The sequence below is a fragment of the Ovis canadensis genome, chromosome X, assembly GCF_042477335.2.
Source record: "Ovis canadensis isolate MfBH-ARS-UI-01 breed Bighorn chromosome X, ARS-UI_OviCan_v2, whole genome shotgun sequence".
Taxonomy (NCBI): Eukaryota; Metazoa; Chordata; class Mammalia; order Artiodactyla; family Bovidae; genus Ovis; species Ovis canadensis.
The window spans coordinates 86,529,442-86,553,906 of NC_091727.1; the positions used below are offsets into that span (position 1 = coordinate 86,529,442).

Genomic DNA, 24,465 nt, shown 5'->3' on the forward strand with positions numbered 1-24,465 from the left:
TCTGTCCATGGAATTCTCCAGGCAAGAATACTGGAGTGGGTAGCCATTCCCTTCTCCAGGGCATCTTCCCGATCCAGGGATTGAACCCAGGTCTCTGCACTGCAGACAGATTCTTTTTCATCTTAGCCACCAAGGAAGCCCCATTTGTATCATTAGCAATGAACAAATGAACACTGAAGTATAAAAATATCATCTGCATAAATAAAAATGAAATATTTAGGGACATATTTAACAAAATGTGCACGAGATCCATACACTGAAAACTATAAAGCACTGCTGAGAGAAATTAAAGGCCTAAATACATGGACAAACATATCATGCTCACAGATGGGAAGATTCAATATTGTTATGTCGTCAATATTGATCCATAGATTCAACACAATCTCTATCAGTTCCCAATAGGCTTTGTCATAGAAACCAACAAGATGATTCTGAAATTTATATGAAAAAGCAAAGGACCAAGAATGGCCAAAATAATCTTGATGGATGGGAAATAAAAAAAGAACAAACTTGGAGTACTTCCACTACCCAATTTCCAGATTTGCAATACTTCAATAATCAAGACTGTGTAGTTCTGGCCTAATATTAGACATAGAGATGAACAGAACAGAATAGAGTCCAGAATTAGGTCCATCTTTTGGAGGTCCTAGGAATGGTCAATGGTCTAGACTTTTACACAAATGATGCTAGAACAATTTGACATTCATATGGAAATAAGTGAATCTTGACCCTTACTTGACACAACATACAAAATTAACTTGAAATGAAGCACATAAGTATTAGTTTTATACTGTTGCATACAAACTTAGTAGCTGTAAACAACACGTTAATTTTCTCACGGTTTGTATGGGTGGTGGGTCAGAAGGCCAGGCATGTCTTAACTTCATCCTCTGCTCAAAAGTCTCAGAAGGCTGCATACTCAAGGGAAGCATACACAGGGTATAAACATGGTGGGGCAGCAATTGCAGGACCACCTTTAGGTCAACCTACCAAAACAGGTCTAAACAAAGAGCTAAAACCGCAAAAGTCTAGAGGGAGACACAGGGGGAAATCTTTGTGAACTTATGTTAGGCAAAAGTTTTTTAGAGAACACAAAAAGCATAAACCATAAAAGAAAAAACCCAATAACTGGACTTCATCAAAATTAAAAATCTTTGCTCTTTCAAAGGCACAGCTAAGAAAATGGAACAGTAAGCCACAGTCCAGGAGAAAATACTTGCAAATTACCTAATTAAGGCCTTGTATCCAAAATACATAAAGAACTAACGGACAATCCAATAAGAAACAGGCAAAAGATCTCAGCAGACACTTCATCAAAGAAGATATACGAATGGTCAAAAAGCACATGAAGACATACTCACCATCATTAGTCATTAGGAATATGCAAAATAAAACCTCAGTAAGCTACTATTACACACCCACTGGAATGGCTGCAGTTTAACAGAACAGACAATAACAAATGTTAGTGAAATGTGACCCAAGCAGAACTCTCATACTTGACTCTGCCACTGGGATGGGAATGCAAATTGGCACAGACACTTTGGAGAACAGGGTGACAGTTTCCTGTAAAGTACAAGAAAGTACCCTAAGCATATGGCCCAGCAATGCCACATTTAAGTGTTTACACAAGACAAATGAAAACATGAAGCCACACAAAGACTTGTAAGCAAATGCTCATGGCAACTTTACATTCATAATTGCCAAAAACGCTGAATTAACTCACACGTTCATGAACTAGTGAACAGACATATTGTTATAGCCATACTACGGAATAGTACTTGGCAAAAGAAAGTCAAAACTGCTGATACACAACGAATGACAAAACATGGATGAATATAAAAAGCTTTACACTAAATGAAAGAAGCCAGCCAGCCACACAGTGCTTAGCTATATAAACCCACCCTTGACACACTTAAAAGAACTACTAGTATTCAGACCACATTCTCTGACCATCATGCAGCTAACTTAGAAATCACTTTTAAAAAGTTACCTAGAAAACGTATTTGTAAATTTAAACACAAACTTCTAAACAACTCACAGGTGAATGAAATAATCACAATGGAAATCAGAACATATTAGAACTAAATAATAGTAAAAAGACTATGTTTTGAAACATCCAAGCAGCAAAATAAATCCAAAGAAAGAAGAAAGGAGAAAATGTAGAGTAGAGAGATTTCCAGGGTTTAAGTGAAGAAAGCAAGAGGCTGAAGAGTGTATGTAGCATGCTTTTTTTGGTGTAAGAAAAGGGAGGAAGTGCAATGAGTGTGTGTCTGTGCATGCACACCAGCTCAAATTTGCAAAAGAAACATAGAAGAATGAACTAAAAACTAATAACGTTGATTAGAGTGGCTAGGAGAAACAGCATGCCTGGCAGGAGACATGAGTGAAACAAAAGCTTTTCAGAATATACCTTGATATAAATTTGACTTTCAGATTATGCAGTTTCATTAAAGTTAATCAGAAAGAAGCTTGAGAATATAATTATGCTGATTCTTTTCTACACAGTGACAAACCTCATACTGCATAACCACAACCGATAAACCTTTGCTAAGACTTATCAAGAAAAAAAGGAGAAGGCACAAGTAAACAAAATGAAGATTTAAGAATGAAAAGACAGATGTAACTACAGACATGGCAGCTAGTAAGTGTTAGTTTGAAGGATTTCCACACCAAAGCACCAGGCACGGCTGGCTCTGGGGCAAGTTCTACTAAATATTCAAGGAACAAACAACTCCAATTTTATACAGTTTTCCAGAGACCAGAAAAGGGAATGCTCTCATTCACTTTATAAGGCTAGCAAAAAGGTACTAAACTAGGCAAAGACAGTAAAGCAAAATTAAAGCACAATCTCACTCACAAATACAGATGTAAAAATCCTGAAGAAAACATTACCAAACCAACCCAGCAGTAAGAAATAACATCTATGCCAGCCATGCAAACCTGGTTAATGCTACCAAGTTATATGAGAAAATCCCTTAAGATAGCCCATCGCATCAACCGGTTTAAAGGGTCAGGGACAAATCTCCATATAGGCAGAAACGGGTTGATAAAACTCAACATCCAAAAAAAAAAAAAAAAAAGACCTCAACATCCATTTGCAGCAAACACCCTCCCCCCTCGTGAAAAAAATGGCCATAACACTTTGTGGTGAAATTCAGAAAACATCATGCCTTCTCGACTACAGATCCTGGGCTCCACCTCAAACCTATTGAATCAGAATCTCCAGGTTGGCTGCCAGAGAACGTGGAGTTTGGGAACCACCCTCCAGTGATTCTGGAGCACAGGCTCCTAGGAGTCCCAGCACGGCTGCCAGCATCCTTGTCACCTGCCTGCAAGAGGAAGCCCGTCCCTGTCCCTCAGAGTCAGAATCTGCACTTCAGCCCCAAGGCCGCCGGTTTTCGGCGCTAGAGAAGCTGGGGACAGCTGCTCTGGAGCTGAGTGGCCCGCCAGAATCTCCCAGAAGACTTTTTTAAAAATGAGGAGGTCTGATCTCTATCACCCCTCGCCGCCAGCCCCATCAAATAAATCTGAATGTCTGTATGGGGCTGGGACATTGGGCCCTTAAGGCTCTCCAGGTGATTCTAATGAGCAGTCAGGGGGACAAACCATGGGGTGGCAGGCCCACAGCAAAAGGGAGCATCCATCTGGGGGCTCCGCTGAGCCAGAGAAGAAGTGTCCCTTGAGTCCTTTGAAGATGCCCCCAAGAAAGAAGTTTGCATTCCTCACCTCTGCCGACCACAACTTCTCAGTATACCTTACCAAGTTGAGGCCCAGAGAGGAAGTCTCGGTGAAGAAGTGGGGATCCAAATGAGATCGGAAGAGCACACCAGGCAGAGGGCTCTGCAATGAGTACAGCGACCGACCGTCAATGCAACTTACTACCCAGGCAGCGGAGGCTCCAACTGCTCTTCCGGGCTCGACAGCAAATCTGATGACATCGTCAGCAAACCAAGGCCAAAATGTATCTCTCAAAGCTGCGCTGTCCAAAGCTGGAGCCACTGGCAAGCGGAGCTTGAAACATGGCTAGTCCAAACTGAGGCCTGCTGCAGATGTAAAATACATGCTGGATTTCGAAAACTTCATGCAAATAAGACGAGGGGAGCATCTCTCTGTCATACTGATTACATGTTGAAATAATATTTTGGATATATTGGGCTGAATAACATACATTATAAAATTGACTTCATCTGTCTTTTTTTGATGTGGCTACTAGGAAAACGGATGACACATGTGGCTTGAGTTATTTTTCAAATGAACAGCGTGGTCAGTCCCAAAGGATCAGGAAGCAAGCCGGGATGCGAACTGCTACTCAGACCACACTTCTCGAATTGTAATTTACATACAGATCAGCTGGGGATCTTCTTCACCTGCAGATTCTGGTTGTGCAGGTCTGCGGGGGCCTAAGAGTTTGCATATCTCCTAAGTTCCCAGGGGCAGGGGCATCAGAACAATTTTATCAGCAAGGAAAAACTGTTTTGTGGAGCAGGCCTGATGGGAGGCTCTGGAGAAAGGATCACATCACTTCAGAGTTGATAATAGCGAAGAAAGGAAATGGCCATCAGGGTCACACTCAGCCTCAACTTGAAAAAATCAGTTGTTAAGCCTCACACCAAGGGCTACAGAGAGGTGGGGGCCAGCTCTGACTGCCCTCCATCTGGGACTCCCACTCGCTCCGACAGACCCAGCAGCACTGCCTTGTGTGAGGCAACACAGGACCAGGAAGCTCAAAATGGAACTCCAACTGAGGGCTCTTCTATCCTTCCTGCCACAGCAACAAGGATCGCACCCTCCCGGGTGCAGTGAAACCAAGTGCAAATCTTTCTTTCTTCTCATGGTGATGCATGGATGGTACTGACCCATCTCGACCAGGGGCACTGCTGCACAGTAGGGACAGTTCCTCTTCCAGTCAAACAGCTGGCTGATTCCAGGCCTGCTGGAATGAACCCTGACAGCTCTGTCCCCACCTAAGTCATCCCAGGGCCACAAGGAACTTGAGGGTCATACAAGGGCATTTCAAGCCCCACCGCCTGATGCTAAGAATCCCCTTTATGACCCACCCCACCCCCTGAAGGTGAAAGCAGGACAGCCTGAGGGTTAGCCCATTACACTGGGAGAGGCTCTGGGAAGCACACAGTGGCCTCCTTCTCACAAAACACCCAAGGACAAGATAGCAACATGTAACAGTTATCACAAGCTGAAGAAAGGCATCCTGTGCAGCCAAGGTCTGAAGGCAGGGAACAAGAGCTGATTGAGTTACTTTTATTTTTACTTTCAATTATTACCCTTCAACTTCCCTTACTCCTCCTTACCCGCCCTCACCGCCCCCCCAAGACATCAGCAAGCAAAGCAAAAAAACAAACCTACACTCAAACGGCCAGTGACAACAGTCCCCAAAGAAATGGGTGGGTAAACAACCCATGGGACCTCTCCCCAAACAGGACTCAGAGCTTTCTTATTCATTGGTTAGTTGATCATGGAAAGACTAAGCAGGAGCTCCCTTTCATCTAGTACCAGGGAACAGGATCTTTAGACCAACAACAGAGTTTGTTGAAATGAACACACCCCAACAATTCTAAGCTACGTGCCCTTGTCCAGTTCAAGTCAAAGAACGTTCACTAAAGATCTCCTTCATGTATGGGGCATGTTAGGGTTCTCTTGCCCAGGAAACTATCTCCAACCTCAGCTTATGGAGTCATCTCAAGATACTGAGAAATATTCAAAGAGCACTTGGCCCCCATCCTGTTGGAAGGGAAGGTGCGGTAGACCTGGAGAGCAATGAGTCCCTGGATTGCTTCCAACCTCAGCCCCAGGAGTGGAGGATCTCGGCAGGGCATCAAGCTGCATTGAGAAGCTGAGGTAAGCCGTTGATTTGAAAAATGAAAGCCTTCCATTCTGAAACAGAAGAGGCAGGCAATATTCCCTGGTGCAGAGATGACCTCACTATTGCCCTGGGATTGTTGGTGACACAGCACTAGCATTTTAGGAATCAACAAAATGGAAGCTCACACAGTGTACCAGTGGCTTCAGGTCCATCCGAGAGAGTCAACAAAACACGTGCATGTTTCAATGCTGACAGAAGTGGGGTTGGGCAAAGAGATCACACCCCCAGCGAGGATGCACCAAGAACCGGAAGGATGCTGCCCTCTCACACCAGTTCTCCAAATAGCGATGGCTTACATAACACGTGGATGCCATAATAATAATGCCCTACAGTCAGCAAAGGATGCTGATGCACACTGGCTCCCCTGAAGAGCTCTGGGATCTTGGTGGTGCAGGCGGCCTTAGCTCTATCTTACAAAGATGAGCCAACAGCAGCGAGGAGAAAAGACTTGTCCAGTGTCACAGGGCTAAGAAGGGGCTTTCTACCATCTTCCACAGACACAAGGCTCCTTTACTCTTCCCTGCTCCTTGGGTAGAAATAGAAAGCACTAATGCATGATGTCAATTTTCTAAAGAGATGCCTGCCACATTCTTAAAAAGAAAAGGATGCCACTCTCCTGGTGGTCCTGTGGATAAATCCACTGTAAACATTTAATATAAAAAACTATCCTCTGACTACAGGATGGCAACTGGATCTCACCTGACTAATGCCAACTGGGTCTCCTGGTCCTCTCTGGCTCTCAAAGCCGAGGAATGGAAAGAAAACCTCTCTTATTCTTGTCTATAGCAACAAACAAAATATAGGCTCAAGTAATTTCTGAGTCCAGATAGTAAACAGAACTTAGGTGGGCAAGAACTGTGTGTGCTGCTGACAATGTCACCTTAAACTCAATGCTGGGGTCAACAATGAAATGCAGAAAAATGTCTAGAAAATCACGCTCATTGGATTTCCAAACATTTAATGAGACAGGGCTAATATTGTTCTTCTTTACACCCGGGGCAGATTCATGTTGATGTATGGCAAAACCAATACAGTATTGTAAAGTAAAATAAAGTAAAATTTAAAAAATAAATAAATAAAAAGAAAGGAGTCCCACGTAGCTCACACCAGTAACAGTTAACATTTCTTAAGTGCCTACTACGTGTAAGATGCTATTATAAGCATCTCATATACCTTATCCTGCAGGGCTGCCAACAACCCTGGGAGGAAGGGGCTACTGTTACTATCTTCATTTTACAGAAAGGGAAGCTGAGGCACAGAGGTAAGGAGCTCACTTGAAGTTACAAAGCCAATAGTACAGCCAGGACCCAAATCCTGAGTCAACACCTTAAAGGCGAACAACAGGGGCTGTCCCCTATCTGCCAAAAAGGAATAATGAACCGAGAAACTAGAAAATAAAGAAAGCAGAACTTCAAAGAGGTCAGAAACAGGGAAGGGTAATTACTAGCTAGTAATGAAAACAACCTCTTATTCTTTTATAAAGTTGAAAAAACTTTAGAAATAACGAGAAACTCTGGCCTTTTGAAATCCTTGGCCACCATTTCAGATTGTTGCAGAAGCCTTGAAGAGGCTCCGCTTTCTCCTCATTTTGCAGTCCTCAATAAGAGTAAGAACCCCATGTTCTTTCAGTGGTTTTTAAAGTAACTACATTTTGTTAATCCTTTCATTTAGGAACAAAGAATATTGGCATATTTTTTGGTAACTTTAATGATTTTTTGGAACCTGTAAAAATGAAAACCTTTTCTTTGACGCCACTGAACATACAGAAAAGGAAAGAACTGAGAGGGTACTAAGCAGATGAACTTTGTTAAGTTACCATTTTATTGGCACTGTTCTTCTGAGGAAGTTGGGTGCCTCTTGACTCTAGAGCTAATTTCAAAATGAACTAGTTTCTTTACTAAGCACAACACAAGGATTGAGGTCTCCTTCCCAAGGTAGGTTCCCAGTACAAACCAGCATGCAGGAAGAGATAGCTGTGTCAGGTAGCTCCCAACCAGCAGACACTGGCATAGGATTAACACCCAACCCTTACCTCAGTCAGCAGGGCCTTTCGTAGCAGGAGTGAGGCAGCTACTGAGACAATGAAGGATTAGAAGCTCACTTCCCTGGGTGTTTGAAACCACTTACTATTTGCCTGGGGTAGGGCAGAGGGAATGCAAGTAAAAATGAGGCTGTGACAAACTTACCATCCAAGAGGCAATCACTGGAGAAATGATGACCTCCCAAAGGATCTTCTGGATTCAGACAGATTTACTTTTAGATATGGTGATTTGCTTTAATGGCGCAGCAGCTGACCATCTAACACTAGTGATGCTAAGTAATACCCAACCCCCTCACAAGCATGCTGGCCTGCTAGATGGTCATCTCAGAGTTTCAGAGCTCTGTTCTTCCTCACAGTGCTCATCTCTGGTGGAAAATATATCATTGTTTATTTTTTTATTGTCTGCTTCCCCACACAGAAGCTCTAGAAGGCAGGGACCTTGTCAGTGGTGCTGTCTGTTATCTTTCTAGCACTCAGCACTCTATAGGCACTGCATGGGCAATCTGGGTTTAATGAAAGAAACCAATGACAACTTGATAATCAATACAACTTAGAACTCTAAGGTAAGGAGACCAATGGTTACTGGACTTAGTAGACTCTAGTAAGTCATACTAGACTTGACCCTGCATGCATGGTCAGCTAAGTCATCTCAGTCGTGTCCAACTCTGTGACCTCATGGAGTTCTCCAGGCAAGAACATTGGAGTGGGTTGCCATGCCCTCTTCCAGGGGATCTTCCTGACATGGGAACTGAACTTGCATCTCATGTCTCCTGCATTGGCAGCGGGTTCTATACCACTAGTGCCACCTGGGAAGGCCCAGACTTGATCATACTAGACTCTAAAAGCCTCTTCGAATGCTCTCCACTTCCAAGTACCTCAAGAAACTGTTACACACTGGCAGGATCTCTGATTTGAACTTACTCCATGCTGTGGAATCCCTTGACGCTTCGCTGGATTTTGTGAAAGTCAAAAAGTCATTCAGAGTCAAATCTAGTGAACAAGTGATCATGCCCAGTATATATGTTGGGTGAAAGGAAAATGTGTCTATAAAAGAAGGCTTAAGAGTCTGGTAAACTGGTTTTGAAGGCAATTCAAAAAAATGGTTTGAACTACAGCAAAGTCGCTGGCTCAGTCTCCATAGACTCTAGGGTGGATACTTTACAAAGAACAAAACTGAGCTGTGATAAAAGCCACCCAGGCTAGAGGGATGCTATGATGTCCCCAGAAACTTGACTTGTGATATAAATTTTGCCATTAACTTTGCCACGTTAGTTAACCTCTCTGGGCTTTAGCTTCCTTATCGAGCAAACAAGTGAAGTATACACACTTAAAGGTCCTAGCCAATTCTAATATACCCTGATTCCATTCTTGTGCAGGTCTACTATGTCTGTTTAAAAACCGTCCCAATCCACTTCGCTTCATACTTTGCATGCCTCTATAAAGCCAGTGATTTAGTTTTTGCAGCAAACTGATTTCATATTTGCTTAGGCAAAAACTAAAATTAGTTTTCACTTCCTGAGCGCAGCAAGACAGTTAAGGGAGGCCACTCAGCAAAGGGCGCTTGCAATCGTGCCTGTATATACTTCCGACTGCGTATCAAGGAACTAACCGTTTGCTCCTCAAATCTCCCGTCAACTGTTGCAAAAGCAGATAAAGCTCCCGTGTGTGACACAGAACACCAGTCGGGAGCAAGGCTTCGCGGACAGTGCCGGCCGGCGGCCCCTCCGCCGGACCCACGGGGGATGAGGCAGGCAGGCATCCGCCCCGCCCGGAGGGTCAGGGCGAGGACCAGCCGCGGCGCGGCGCGGGGGAGGCAGGGCGGCTGCCCAGCCCGTTTGCCGCCCCGGGACGGGGAAGCAAAGTCCGGGCAGCGGCCGCGACGCCCCCACTCCCCCACCGTCCCGGCCCGCCTGCCCGATTCCTGTCCCGACCTTCGCCCGCTGCCGGCCCTTGGGCAGGGAGAACGAGAGAAGCCAGAGGCACCTGCCTGCTGCTCCCCGGCCCCAGCCCTGGCTGGCCGGGACAGCGAAGGCACTCGGGCTAACCGCCCCCCTCCGCACACTCCTGAGGGTGCTTCAAGGCCCCGTGGGACCTGCCGGCCCCAGGAGTCACAACTTCGTCCTCCCTGTCCCACCACCACGGCTTCCCGCAGTACCCGGCTCCGAGCCAGGCCAGCCGCGAGCGTGCACCCACCTTGGGGTCCAGGCGCCACCGCCGTTGCCAGGCTGCTCGGCTCCCGGGCCCTGCTCCGCCCCCTCCAGGCCCCGCCTCCTGCAGCCTCCCCGCCCTTGACCACCGCCCGCCGCCCTCCTCCGCGAGCCGGTTGGTGGGCGTGCGTCACGTGCCAGGGGCGGGGCCGGTAGAGGGAGCCGGCTAAGCCCGAGGAGCAGCTCCTGTTCGCCCAGGAGGCTGCTGGGAAACCCTCTTTTAGGGGCCCGGTGCGTGGAAGCAGCTGGGAGTTGTAGTTCTAAATACAGTACCGGGAATGGGCGGGACCAAGATGCTAGGGGCCACCCTGTTGAAAGAAGTTGGGCTAGACTCCGAGCGGAGGCTGTTGGGTAGTGTAGTCCCAGAATTTTTCTCTGCGTCTCGCTGTTTTTCCCCAGTAAAGGGGAAATTCAGAGGGAAAACTTCTCTAGATAAAACTTCAGCGGGCGTCGCTAAACTGAGCTTTTTGGGGACTCAGGGTTGGCTGTGTGAAGCTGAGATCCTATAAAGGAAAAAAATTTCACTGACTTCATGCCACGCCAGCACCCTTCCACTCTCTAGAGACATAGTGAAAGGAAACATTTCAGGACAAAGTTCCCTCTACTTTTTTGAGGTGCAGGACAGGCGATCATTAATTCAGTAAAAAGAAAGGAAAAGAAAAAAAGACAACTTCAGGAAGAGAATTCAGTGCGTAACAAAAAAATAGTAAAAGAGTAGTATTATTACTGCAATAGTCCTTGGGTTAAATTATAATTATACTAAGCAGCTCAGGTAAGTGACGGTAAATAGGATTACTTTAACACGAACTTTTTGCCTCTTTCTTACTACTCCAGCATCAAAAACATGATACCACTGTGTGTGTGTAAATAAGCATATATCATTATATCAATATATATACACACACATATTAACCCTATTGAAGATTCAAGACTTCTCATCTGAATAACAAGGCCCTTCAAACCCTAACCCCACCTACTCATCAGCCACTTCTCCCAGTGTGTCTCTTCCCTCTCCACTCCAACTTCTGGTCTAATCACAGCCAACTTCTTTCTCTTCTCTGAATGCACCGCTGTTCTTTCCGCCCTCCAGCCCCTTCCACTTGTTCCTTTCTCCTGGATTGGCCATACTCCTAGAAAGGCAGCAGAATAGCGCTTGCTCCAGGACAGGCAGAACTAGAAGCTCCTCCCAGGGCTCTTCTCATAGCACTGATGTTACTATTTGCTTACCAGTCTGCCCCGTCAACTCCCCTCCCCAGACTGTGAACTTCTTTGAAGCACATTCATTTTTGTACCAGATATCAAAGGAAGCTCAGTAAAAGCTTCTTGACTGCATGCATTGCATGCCCCACAGGCTCCCTGGCAGGCCACCAAGTAACCAGATTCCCAAATCTGTGAGTCCTGGAGCAGAGGGAGAAGGACCCTGTGGTTGGGTGGAGTGAGGGCAGCAGCTGGGTGGGAGGCGGATGAGGCTGAAGCCCTTTGCTCACTGGGGATGGGGAGGTGGGAAGGAGGGGTCAGGGTACAGAGCAAAGACACTCCTTGTCCTAAGGAGGTGGTGACTGAAGATTTCACCACCACCTCCAGCCTGGGCCCAGCCCTGACCTAGCTTCAGCTGGAGAAGGAGGCAGCCCGATGGAGAAGGACAGTCTCTGGCCTGTGAAATGGAAGCGGGGACTCCTTCCTGCCTTCCCACCTCATGGCTTAGGTGCAGGATCACTAGGGGAGAGAGGTGAAAGCACTTTGAAAATTGCCAAGTTGGAGCCCTGCAGAGGAGTTCCCACTGTGCCCTTGGTGAGCTGGTGGTATTCTTGACCAAGACCTGCCCTACCTCAGGTTGGGGTGGCAACTCACAGGCCAAAGTATTGGGATGGCCAAAAAGTTTGTTCGAGTTTTTCTGTACGCTGGTATGGGAAACTCGAATGAATTTTTTGGTCAGTTGAAACGTGTGTGTGTGTGTGTGTGTGTGTGTGTGTATTGGGGGTTCTTCAAGCTTCCTTCTGTTTCACAGGGGCACACATCTCTAATCCAGGGCCCTGTGGAGAGGGAGGGGCAGCCGTAGACTTGACAGCGGCTGCTCCATCGGAACCTTTCTGGGTGGAGCATAACATCCCACATCCATCCTTCCCAAAGGCTGCCTGCTTTTGCTAAGACACAGAGCTGCCTATGCCCTGGGGCTCCATCCTGTTCTCCCAAGTTGGGAGAAGTAAAGCAGGCAGGACCAGGAGGGGCCACACCCTTGGCCTGACTAGGTGTGCCCCTCCCCACCTCCAACCTCCTGAGGAGAAGCAGTCCTGAGAGAGGAAATGGCCTGTTTCCTACCTCTCTCCTTCAGCACACTCATTCCAAGGTCCCTGGTGCTGGTGCTGACCCCCTCCAGTCCCCACCGTGCCTCGGCCTGATGCAGGCTGGGGACTGTGACCACCTTATTCTGCCAGGTTCCCTATATAGGGCCTGAAGTGGTAGAAGGTGGAGGAAAGAGAAAGACATCCTTATAAAAGAGAAAGCTCAAGATGGAAGTGGTTAGAAATGAATACTTTTCAGTGTAGCTGCAGGGCCCTGGGCTCTGGCAGAGAGTGCCTAGAGTCTGGAAATTTGGATCCCAGTCCCAGAAATTTTATAGACAAGCTGTTAGCCTTGGCAATGTCACCTCACCTCTCCGATTGTTAGCTGCTTCCTCTGAAAAAAGGAGTTGGAGGCCATTTCCCAGGATTGCTGTGTTCTAGTTCATCAAAGACAGAGGGGAGGGTGTTGTACAGTGTTGAGGCAGCAGCATGCCCAAGCTGCCAGGTGGCTGCTGGCAAGAGGCAGGAGAGGGAGGAGGCAGGCCCCTGGGCATCCGCATGAAGGGCCCTGGGCTCATTCTAGCTCTTCCATTTGTTGAGTGTGTGACTTTGGGCAAGTACATCTCTCTAAACCTGGATTTCCTCATCTGTGAAATGGGGATATTAATGTTTACTTCATAAGCTTATTGAGCAGTATAAACACATGAGTGCCTAGGACTAACTTCTGCTTCTAAAAGAACCACGAGGTCCTTCTGTCTTCTCCTCCCCACCCCTGCCCTTTATTTAGAAAGTAGCCTCAGGAGAATGGTCCAGGCACTTTGGAAAAGTTTGGCAGTGATTTATAAAGTTAAATGTATGCACAACCAAGTAGTATCACTCCTGTATTTATCCAAGACACATGGAATCTTATGTTCCTAAAAAGATTTGTATTCAAATATTCATAGTTGTCTTTAAAAATAATGGTCCAGAGGTAAACATCTCAGATTCCCATCAACTGATGCATGACTATAAAGATAGGTCCACACAATGCAATACTACTCAGCAACAAAAAGGAAGAACCACTGAAACATGCTACAATAGAAATGAATCTCAAAAATGTTATGCTAAGTAGAATAAGTAATACACAAAATGTTATATACTGTATGATTCCACATATGTTACATTTAGGGAAAGGCAAAACTATACTAACAGAAAGCAGATTTGTGGGGCCAGAGATATGGGAAGGGGATTGACTGTGAAAGGGCAAAGAAGGGAATCTTGGGGGTGGTGGACATGTTTTATGCTTTGACTGAGATGGTGATTACATGATTGTATACAATTGCCCCAAACTCATTAAACTCTAAACATGAACTAGGTAAATTTCCTTGTAGAAAAATTGTACTTCAGTAAAGTTGAAGTTTAAGGAGTGGGAGGAAGTAGCCTCAGTTAAGTTTCCTGAGGCTGTCCACAACTGTTCATCTGTTTTTGTTTGGTTGGTTGGCTGGTTGTTTTCAAAAGGCCCAGGGCCTTGAAGGGGAAAGGGTGGTGAAGCTTGCCCTACACATACCAAGGGTGAGCTGTAAGGCAAAAGCTTGGGTGAGGCTAGGGAACAGTCATCACCAGGAGAGGATGATGGCCCAGCTCTGCAGGTGTGGGATGGGGAGTGCTTACCTGGATGGAGGAGGCCGGAGAGCTGAGCCTAGAGAAATAGACATGATGTTCGTGGGCTTAGGGACAGGAAGTTTGCAGTGCTTTCTTTCTTACCAGTGAGCTGGGGTGCACACGGACTCCAGGGCACCGTGGGGTCCACCCGGACCCTGTGTTCATCTGTAAACCAGAGTGCTAGTGCTGCTGTTTCCCTTCCAGTTTCCCACCTAACTCAGTGCTGAGTCGGGGCCTCCTTAAAGAAGCCCCGCTGGTCCACAGTGTCTATTTTCCCAGGTGCTGGGTGGAGTCTGAGCCAAGGAATGGAACAGGAAAACACTTACACACAGAGAGAAACTCAGACTTTTTTTCCCCAGGGCGTTTTGGACACAGGGACCAGACGTGCAGGGATTATGACATCACAATGTTTCCATGGGCCAACCCTGTTTGTCTCCCTCATCATCACTAGGCAAATAGAGGGTGTTCAGGAATGGCTTTGAGGTTAGTCCACTAGCAGCCTGGTGAGAAAATTGCCCCAGGCCCCAGTGAGATCACACGGCCAAACAAAGCCATTCAGAAGAAAGGTCAACTCACAAGACACCCTCCCTCGGCCCCCAGTTATGAATTTTATTTACAAATCTCAGTTTCGTACACTAAAAATTTTTTGAGGAAGTAAGCCCCATGAGGAATTATTTCATGATACATTAAAGTATGTTTTATTCAAAACAGATGTTTAAAAAGAGCTTCATCTTTTTATTTAAAGGGGCTGGGCTGATTTATGTTGAGGAAAATAGCATGCTACCTTCCAAACACTGAGAAATTTAGAGATCCAAGATCAAAATTGAGCGAGAATATATGAGAGGGAAAAATGACAGACGAAGAACATGAATCTCAGCAATTAGCCACTGAACCTGAATAAAATTTTATTAGTGAAGATTAACTAATCAAAAAGAATTTTTAAAACTTATGAATAAATTTAACCAAGGAGATGAGAGACTTTTACAGTGAAAACCACAGAACATTGCTGAAAAAATTAAAGATACAAATAAATGCAAAGACATCTGTGTTCATGGATTTGAAGATTACATATTATTAAGATATCAATAGTACCCAAAGCAATGTACAGATTTAATGCAATCTCTATTGAAATCCCAATGGCATTCTTTTTGAAGAAATAGAAAAATCAGCCCTAAAATTCATATGGAATTTCAAGGGACCCCCAAATAGCCAAAACAATCTTGAAAAAGTAAAATAAAGTTGGAAGACACACACTTCCTGACTTTAAAACAGTAATCAAAACAATGTAGTATAAAGAGAAGGCATAAAGAGAGACATATAGTCCAAGAGATAGAATAGAAAACCTAGAAACAAATCCTCACATATAAGGTCAAAAGATTATTAACAAGGGTACAAAGATCATTCAATGGGGAAAGGTCAATCTTTTCAATAAATGGTACAGGGAAAACTGGATAGCCACATGCAAAACAATGAAGTTGGACCCTTATCTTACACCACACAAAAAAATTAACTCAAAATGGATTAAAGGCCTAAATGTTAGAGTTAAAACTATAAAACTCTTAGAAGACAACAGAGGGAAATCTTGACATTGGATTTAGTAATGATTTCTTAGATGTGACAACAAGATCACAGGAAACAAAAGTAAAGGTGAAGGTGAAGTTGCTCAGTCATGTCCGACTCTTTGCGACCTGGTGGACTGTAGCCTACCAGGCTTCTCCATCCATGGAATTCTCCAGGCAAGAATACTGGAGTGGGTTACCATTTCCTTCTCCAGGAGGTCTTCCCAACCCAGGGATCAAACCTGGGTCTCCCACATTGGAGGCAGACGCTTTAACCTCTGAGCCACCAGGGAAGCCCATTAGACTACATCAAAATTTAAAACTTCTGTGCATCAAAGGACACAATCAACAGAGTGAACAGGTAACCTAGTGGTAAGGGAGGAAGTATTTACAAATAGCATATCTGGTGAAGGAGTAATATGCTGAATGCACAAACGACCCCTACAACTCAACAAGAAAAAAGTCAACCCAATAAAAAAGTGGGCAAAGAACTTGAATTGACATTTCTCCCAAGGAGACATACAAAAGACCAATAAGCAAAGGAAAAGATGCTCAAGGTCGCTAATCATCAGGGAAATGCAAATCTAAATCACAATGAGATCTCACATCACACCCATTAGACTACTATCAAAAAAAAAAAACAAAAACAAAAACCAGACAAACAAAACTCCAGAAAATGACCAGTGTTGGTGAGGATGTGGAGAAATGGAACCCTTGGGCACTGTCAGTAGGAATGTAAAGTGGTACAGCTACTATGGAAAAGTATATAATTGTATGGTGACTCCTCAAAAAGTTAAACACAGAATTGTTATATGATACAGCAATTCCACCTCTCAGGGTAAATACTCAAAAGAATTGAAAGCAGAATTACAAAGAGATTTTTGTATACCAATGCCCATAGTAACATTTTTCACAATAGCCAGTGAAAAGTGAAAGTGAAAGTCATGTCTGACTCTTTGAGACCCCATGGACTATACAGTCCATGGAATTCTCCAGGCCAGAATACTGGAGTGGGTATCCTTTCCCTTCTCCAGGGGATCTTATCAACCCAGGGATCAAACCCAGATCTCCCTCGTTGCAGGAGGACTCTTTACCAACTGAGCTATCAGGGAAGCCCACAATAGCCAGAGGTAGAAGCAACTCAAGTGCCCATCCATGGATGAATGGACAAGCAAAATATGGTCTATACCCACTACAGAGTATTATTCAGTCTTAAAAAGGAGGGAAATTCTGACATCTGTTACATCACAGATGAACCTTGAGAACATTATACTAAGGAAAATAAGTCATACACAAAAGGACAAGTATTGCATGATTCCAGTTATGTGAGGTACCTACGTAGAGTAATCCAATTCACAGAGACAAAGTTGAAATGGTGATCACCAGGAGCTGGGGGGAGGGGGATGAAGAGTTATTGCTTAATGAGCGCAGTTTCAGTTTTTCAAGATGAAGTGTTCTGGAGGCGGGTTGCACAACAATGTGCATGTACTTAACATTACTCAACTGTACACTTAAAAATGGTTGAGATGGTAAATTTGATGTTATGAGTATTATGACACAATTTATTGAAAGATTAATTAAACCTCCACAGTAGCCTGAGCTAAAGGGACCAGAAACCTAGATTTGTTGACAAGGTCCTCTGTGGTCCATCTCAGATGGGATTGTATCAAGATCAGCTTCCACCCAGGACCGGAGGTCCCATGTCCTGCTTCAGAAACAAAGCCTCCCACAGGGAGCCAGAATTAACCAAGAGCCCCGGTCCCAGGCGACTGGAAGGATGAGGGAAGCAAGCACATAGGTCCTTTCCAAAATAAATACTACCACCTCTTCTTTGTGTCATTGCCAAAAACTCGTGGGAGTTGTAGAGGGAGATCCTTTCCCAGAGTGTCTTCTGGACTCTTCTTCTCCACTCCAGAGGAAAAACACCAGGGAGAAGGCTGGGGTGGGCAGGATACAATGGAACGGCCCTAGAGCGGCTTCCTAAGAATCACACCCATCACGGGTGGGGAACTGAAGGAGTTCTTTGGGAAAGTGCCTCTGAGAGTCTGAGAGAGGCGCTCCATTTCCAGTTAGAGCTTCCAGGGATCACTTCTAAGACATCATCAGCCAAGGGGGGGGGGTGGGGAATGTGCATCCCCCCAAACGAGACTGTAAGCCCTGAGTCTTCAAGCCGAGGCCTCTGGGGCTAGCTCTTTGTGAGTAGGATGGAGCCCCTGCCATCTCAGTCCTACAGCTGTCCCTGTGGGGCCTCGAGGGAGTAAAACACGGGGTGTTTCTAGTGACAGCTGCAGACCACCCACCTGCCCTTCCTCACACCATGGGGCTGTGAACTAGGCCGACATGCTGGGGAATGAGAGGGCTGGCAACTTTTCAGACTGCTAAGGAAGCACAAGGAAAGCCCCGGCCTCAGGGCTGCACATGGGAACCTGCTTGGGCTAAGCACCCCCTCCCAACCCTCACTACTGCCACCAACACAGAACACGGAGCAGGCTCTCTGTCTAGTAACAGCTTAAGATATAAGCTGAGATATAATTTATACATGATAAAATTCACCCACGTAAAGTGAAGTGAAGTCACTCAGTTGTGCTCGACTCGTTGTGACCCCATGGATACTCCATGGAATTCTCCAGACCAGAATACTGGAGTGGGTAGCCTTTCCCTTCTCCAGGGGATCTTCCCAAACCAGGGATCGAACCCAGGTCTCCCACATTGCAGGTGGATTCTTTAATAGCTGAGCCACAAGGGAAAGCCCAAGAAGGAGTGGGTAGCCTATCTCTTCTCCAGGGGATCTTCCTGACCCAGGAATCGAACCAGGGTCTCCTGAATTGCAGGCAGATTCTTTACCAACTGAGCTATCAGGGAAGCCCCGTGTAAAAGGTACAATCAAATGGTTTTTAGGGTAGTCACAAAGCTGTTCAGTCATCACCACTAAGTACAGAATATTTCAACATCCCCAAAAGAATCCCCATATCCATGAGCATTCACTCCCCATTTCTCCCTCCCCATTATGGAACACCAGACTGGTTCCAAATAGGAAAAGGAGTATGTCAAGGCTATATATTGTCACCCTGCTTATTTAACTTTTATGCAGAGTACATCATGAGAAACGCTGGGCTGGGAGAAGCACAAGCTGGAATCAAGATTGCCAGGAGAAATATCAATAACCTCAGATATGCAGATGACACCACCCTTATGGCAGAAAGTGAAGAGAAACTCAAAAGCCTCTTGATGAAAGTGAAAGAGGAGAGTGAAAAAGTTGGCTTAAAGCTCAACATTCAGAAAACGAAGATCATGGCATCTGGTCCCATCACTTCATGGGAAATAGATGGGGAAACAGTGGAAACAGTGTCAGACTTTATTTTGGGGGGCTCCAAAATCACTGCAGATGGTGACTGCAGCCATGAAATTAAAAGATGCTTACTCCTTGGAAGGAAAGTTATGGCCAACCTAGATAGCATATTGAAAAGCAGAGACATTACTTTGCCAACAAAGGTCTGTCTAGTCAAGGCTATGGTTTTTCCTGTGGTCATGTATGGATGTGAGAGTTGGACTGTGAAGAAAGCTGAGCACCGAAGAACTGCTGCTTTTGAACTGTGGTGTTGGAGAAGACTCTCGAGAGTCCCTTGACTGCAAGGAGATCAAACCAGTCCATTCTAAAGGAGATCAGTCCTGGGTGTTCATTGGAAGGACTGATGCTGGAGCTGAAACTCCAATAGATTGGCCACCTCATGCGAAGAGTTGACACATGGGAAAAGACTGGGAGGGATGCTGGGAGGGATTGGGGGCAGGAGGAGAAGCGGATGACAGAGGGTGAGATGGCTGGATGGCATCACCAACTCGATGGACATGAGTTTGGGTAAACTCTGGGAGTTGGTGATGGACAGGGAGGCCTGGCGTGCTGTGATTGATGGGATCACAAAGTCGGACACGACTGAGCAACTGAACTGAACTGAACCATCCCAGGGAAACCACCAATCAACTTTATCTATATATAGATTTGCCTGTTCTGTACATTTCATAGAAATGAAATCATATAATGTGTGACCTTTTGTCTCTGGCCTCTTTGACATACTATAAGGTTCACCCATGTTGCAATATAAATCAGTACTTTTTAAAATTGAAACAGTTGATTTAGAATATTATATTAGTTTCAGGTATGTACATGATTTCTTTTCATGGCTAAATATGTTCCATTGTATATATATATACCTACTTTATTTTGCTTATTCATTCATCCATCAGTGGACATTTGGGTTGTTTCCATTTTTTAGTTCTTATGAATAGCACTGCCGTGAATACTTGTGCACAATTTTTTGTGTGAACCTACATTTTCATTTATCTTGGATATACACACTTAGGATTGGAATTTCTAGGTCATATGATAACTCTCATGTTAAGCATTTAGAGGGACTTACAGTCTCCCTAATTGGCTGGACCATTTTCCATCCCCACCAGCAATGCATTAGCATTCCAGTGTCTCCATATCCCCACCAACACTTGTCATTGTCCGTCTTTTTTTTTGTTCTAGACCTCCTAGTGGGTGTGAAATGGTACCTCATGGTGGTTTTGATTTGCACTTCCTGGTGACTAATTATATTTACCATATTTTTCATTAGCCACTGACCATTTGCACATCATTTATGGTGCAATGTCTATTTAGATCTACTGCCCACTAAAAAAAATGAAATAATAGCAAATGAAGCAACCGACAAAGAATTAATCTCAAAAATATACAAGTAACTCCTGCAGCTCAACTCCAGAAAAATAAATGACCCAATCAAAAAATGGGCCAAAGAACTAAACAGACAGTTCTCCAAAGAAGACATACAGATGGCTAACAAACACATGAAAAGATGCTCAACATCACTCATTATCAGAGAAATGCAAATCAAAACCACAATGAGGTACCATTTCACACCAGTCAGAATGGCTGCGATCCAAAAGTCTACAAGCAATAAAGGCTGGAGAGGGTGTGGAGAAAAGGGAACCCTCTTACACTATTGGTGGGAATGCAAACTAGTACAGCCACTATGGAGAACAGTGCGGAGATTCCTTAAAAAACTGGAAATAGAACTGCCATATGACCCAGCAATCCCACTGCTGGGCATACACACCAAGGAAACCAGAATTGAAAGAGACACGTGTACCCCAATGTTCATCACAGCACCGTTTATAATAGCCAGGACATGGAAGCAACCTAGATGTCCATCAGCAGATGAATGGATAAGAAAGCTGTGGTACATATACACAATGGAGTATTACTCAGCCATTAAAAAGAATATATTTGAATCAGTTCTAATGAGATGTATGAAACTGGAGCCGATTATACAGAGTGAAGTAAGCCAGAAAGAAAAACACCAATACAGTATACTAACACATATATATGGAATTTAGAAAGAAGGTAATGATAACGCTGTATGTGAGACAGCAAAAGAGACACAGATGTATAGAACAGTCTTTTGGACTCTGTGGGAGAGGGCAAGGGTGGGATGATTTGGGAGAATGGCATTCAAACATGTATAATATCATATGTGAAACGAATCACCAGTCCAGGTTCAATGCAGGATACAGGATGCTCAGGGCTGGTGCACTGGGGTGACCCAGAGGGATGGGATGGGGAGGGAGGTGGGAGGGGAGTTCAGGAGGGGGAACATGGGTACACCCATGGTGGATTCATGTTGATGTATGGCAAACCAATACAATATTGTAATTAACCTCCAATTAAAATAAATAAATTTATATCTAAAAATTTAAAAAATAAAATTAAAAAATGGAATTATTCACTTTTCTATTGTTGAGTTGCAAGAATTCTTTATATATTCTGGGTACAGGTCCATTATCAGATACATGATTTGCAAATTTTTTCTCCCATTCTGTGAGTTGTATTTTCACTTTCTGCAAGGCTTCTGTTGAAACAAAAATGTTTTTCATTTTGAAGCCTAATCTGTCTATTTTTTCTTTTGTCACTTATGCTTTTGGTTCCATATTTAAGAAATCATTGTCACATCCAAAGTTATGAGGATTTACCATTATGGTTTCTTAGAAGAGTTTTAGTTCTCACATGTAGCTCTGTGAGGCACTCTTAATTAACTTGTGTTTGATGTGAGGGAGGGGTCCAACTTCATATTTTTCTTGTGTATATCCAGTGGCTTCACCAACACTTGTTGAAAAGACTATTCTTTCCCACTGAATGGTTTTGGCACCCTTGTTGAAAATCAATGACACTTGATCTTGAGTATGTGTTTCTTTCTGGATACTTAATTCTAGTCCATTGATCTCTGCACGTATAGCCTAATGCCAGTACCATACTTCTTTCTTTCTCTTTTCTTTCTAGGATCATTGGGAAGGCCACCTTGGATGGCACCTACTATACCCAGTGCTTTCAATTTCCCCAGGCCCTCTCAAACCTTCTTCTCTGGTCCACACAACAGCACACAAAGACAAACAAATTAAGTGATTATCCCTCTTTTACAAATGAAGAAACCAAGGCTCAGAGAGGCTATAGGTAGCTCAAGGTAACTGTGCAGGTAGACGGCAGAGCTGAGACCACAAACCAGTTTTCGACTATAAACTCAAGCTCTCTCCTGGATAGCCCAGCTCTCTTTAAATAGTGAGACTTTAAAGACATGCTATTTGACCCTTCAAGATAAACGCAGCTTCCACAGCTCCTTTCGCTGTTCTGGCTCATTTATACAGGTGGGATAGTCAATGTAGCTCATTTAAGTGAAAACATTTTACAAACTCTCAAGGACTAAAATACACATGGGGAGTCACTAGTCTTGGGTTTCTACAATGCCTGTTGCCTGAAATCATCTGGATCAGGGATCAAAATGGGCCACATCCTGCACCTTCCCCCTCACTGCGGCTATTGCTGGACAGCAGGCTAGTCACTACTTCACTTGTCCATCCCAGCAGAACAGATAATCTGAGATCTACGATTGTTCCAGTTGTGTTTATTGTTCAGGAAGCCCCCAGCATCACATGGTATTCCTTCAGGGAAAGAAGAACATACAATATCCTTTTATGACTCCTAGTATTGTTCAGCCACTGAGTTATGTTCTTAAATTAAACATGATTTCAATGAGCAGTCATTGAGCCCTTGGATGTTCTAGACACAGTAGCAGGTGCTAAAGGGGAGAGAGAGGATGAAGACACGGCCAAGATCAGCAAAAGATGACAGCTTTACAGGCAGGACAAGAACGGAATCACTTGTGATGCTTCTTCATTCAAATTGTGTGCAGGACACAGACCTGGTCCCTGCCACCACTGGGTTGGAGCAAGTACTGAGTTACCATCATGATAATACCCAGCTAAATATCTCATTACAGCACAGGGTACAGACCATGAAGGGAGGGGAGCCCATGGGGCCATGAAAGCAATGGCCAGGGCCAGTTAGGACATCATGGGGGTACCCCTGAGAAGAGGGTATATGAGCTGACATGACATAGTGACAAGTATTGTGCGCTGGAAATGTACAAACTGCCCTGGGGACCCAGAGGACAAACTAATGAGAACTTGACTGAGGTTGGGTACATTTCACAGGAGCAGTGATGTTGGATGTGGGCTTCTACCAACCAGGAGAAGTTTACCAGGTAGAGAATGATAGGAGGCTGGAGTGAGCACAGAGGAATGCTAGCGTGAATACAGGGTACAAATATGGATGCCTTTGAAAGGGGGCAGTGTTCACTATTATGCTGCCATGATGGGTATAAGCTGGAACTGTCCCCAGAAACCCAGATGCGTGATTCTGCCAAGCCAAAGCACACGATGGCAGTGGTGAGGGTGCTGGGAGCGTGTAGGCAACAGAGCCGTTAAAGCAGCAGTCCCCAACATTTATGGCGCCAGAACTGGTTTCATGGAAGTCAATTTTTCCACGGACTGGGGGTGGGGCAGATGGTTTCAAGCACACTATATTTATTGTGCACTTGATTTCTAACCTAATACCAGCATTGATCTCATAGCAGCACTGGTCTGCTGCCCAGAGGCTGGGGACCCCTGAATCAGAGTGTGGGCTTGGGGGTGAGGGGTGGATCTGGGGAAAGCAAGCACATTACCTGGTTAAGGCTTTGGATCCAAATATTAATACAACAAACTGAGTGGCTTAAGCAACAGAAATGTATCCTCTCAGCCCTGGAGGCCAGAAGTCTGAGACCAAGCTGTTGGTGGGGCTGTGCTCCCTCTGCAGGTGCCATGGAAGGATATGTTCCAGGCCTTTCTCCCAGATTCTGGGGGTCTCTTGGCGTGTTTTTGGCAGTATCACTCAGACCTCCACATGGCATTCTACCTATGTGCGTCTGTCTCTGTGTTCAAATGTCCCCTTTTTCATGAGGACACCAGTCATTGGGTGAAGAGCTGCTTTCCAAAGACCTCATCGGGTTACCTCTGTGAAGATCCAAATGAAGTCACATTCCAGGCACTAGGGATCAGAATTGCAACATCTTTGGGGGAAAAACACAATTAAGTTGTTAACAGTGAGGCAGAAGATGGCAACAGCTGTGAAAGAATGCCACACTAAAGAGTCTAGGCATCCCGAAGGTCATAGGGAATTACTACCAGTTGGTAAGCTGGCACGCAGCACAGTCCATTTCAGAACAGTCACCCTGGCAGCCCAGCCCTTCAATTTAGTCCAATTAGAGTTGGACAATGCTTTTGAGGCTTTTTTTTTTTAATCGTTATTATCCTTACATCCACAAAAACACCTTTTTGTCGTATTGCACTTCCCTTTGGGAAATCAAAGAAAGCAAAAAATGCATCCTGAAAAAACACAGGATCCCTTTAATAGAAAGGGTAATTCCTGGGGCTTTCCTGGCTTCACATTCCAATGCAAGGTGTCTGAGTTTGATCCCTGGTGGGG

At 44.8% G+C, this 24,465-nt stretch overlaps 1 protein-coding gene across 5 annotated transcripts in view; it reads right to left on the reverse strand.

Moving 5' to 3' along the window:
- MTM1 (myotubularin 1) overlaps positions 1–24,465 on the reverse strand; it is a 183,024-nt gene that overhangs the window by 79,383 nt on the left and 79,176 nt on the right. For 4 of the 5 annotated variants that reach the window (XM_070290603.1, XM_070290602.1, XM_070290601.1 and 1 more), the window contains exon 1: positions 10,116–10,183. The exons of the other annotated variant lie outside the window; for it this stretch is intronic. The gene's annotated coding sequence lies outside the window, so the exon portion shown is untranslated. Of the gene's footprint in view, positions 1–10,115; positions 10,184–24,465 lie in introns of those variants that run through there. 5 annotated transcript variants of the gene reach the window in all.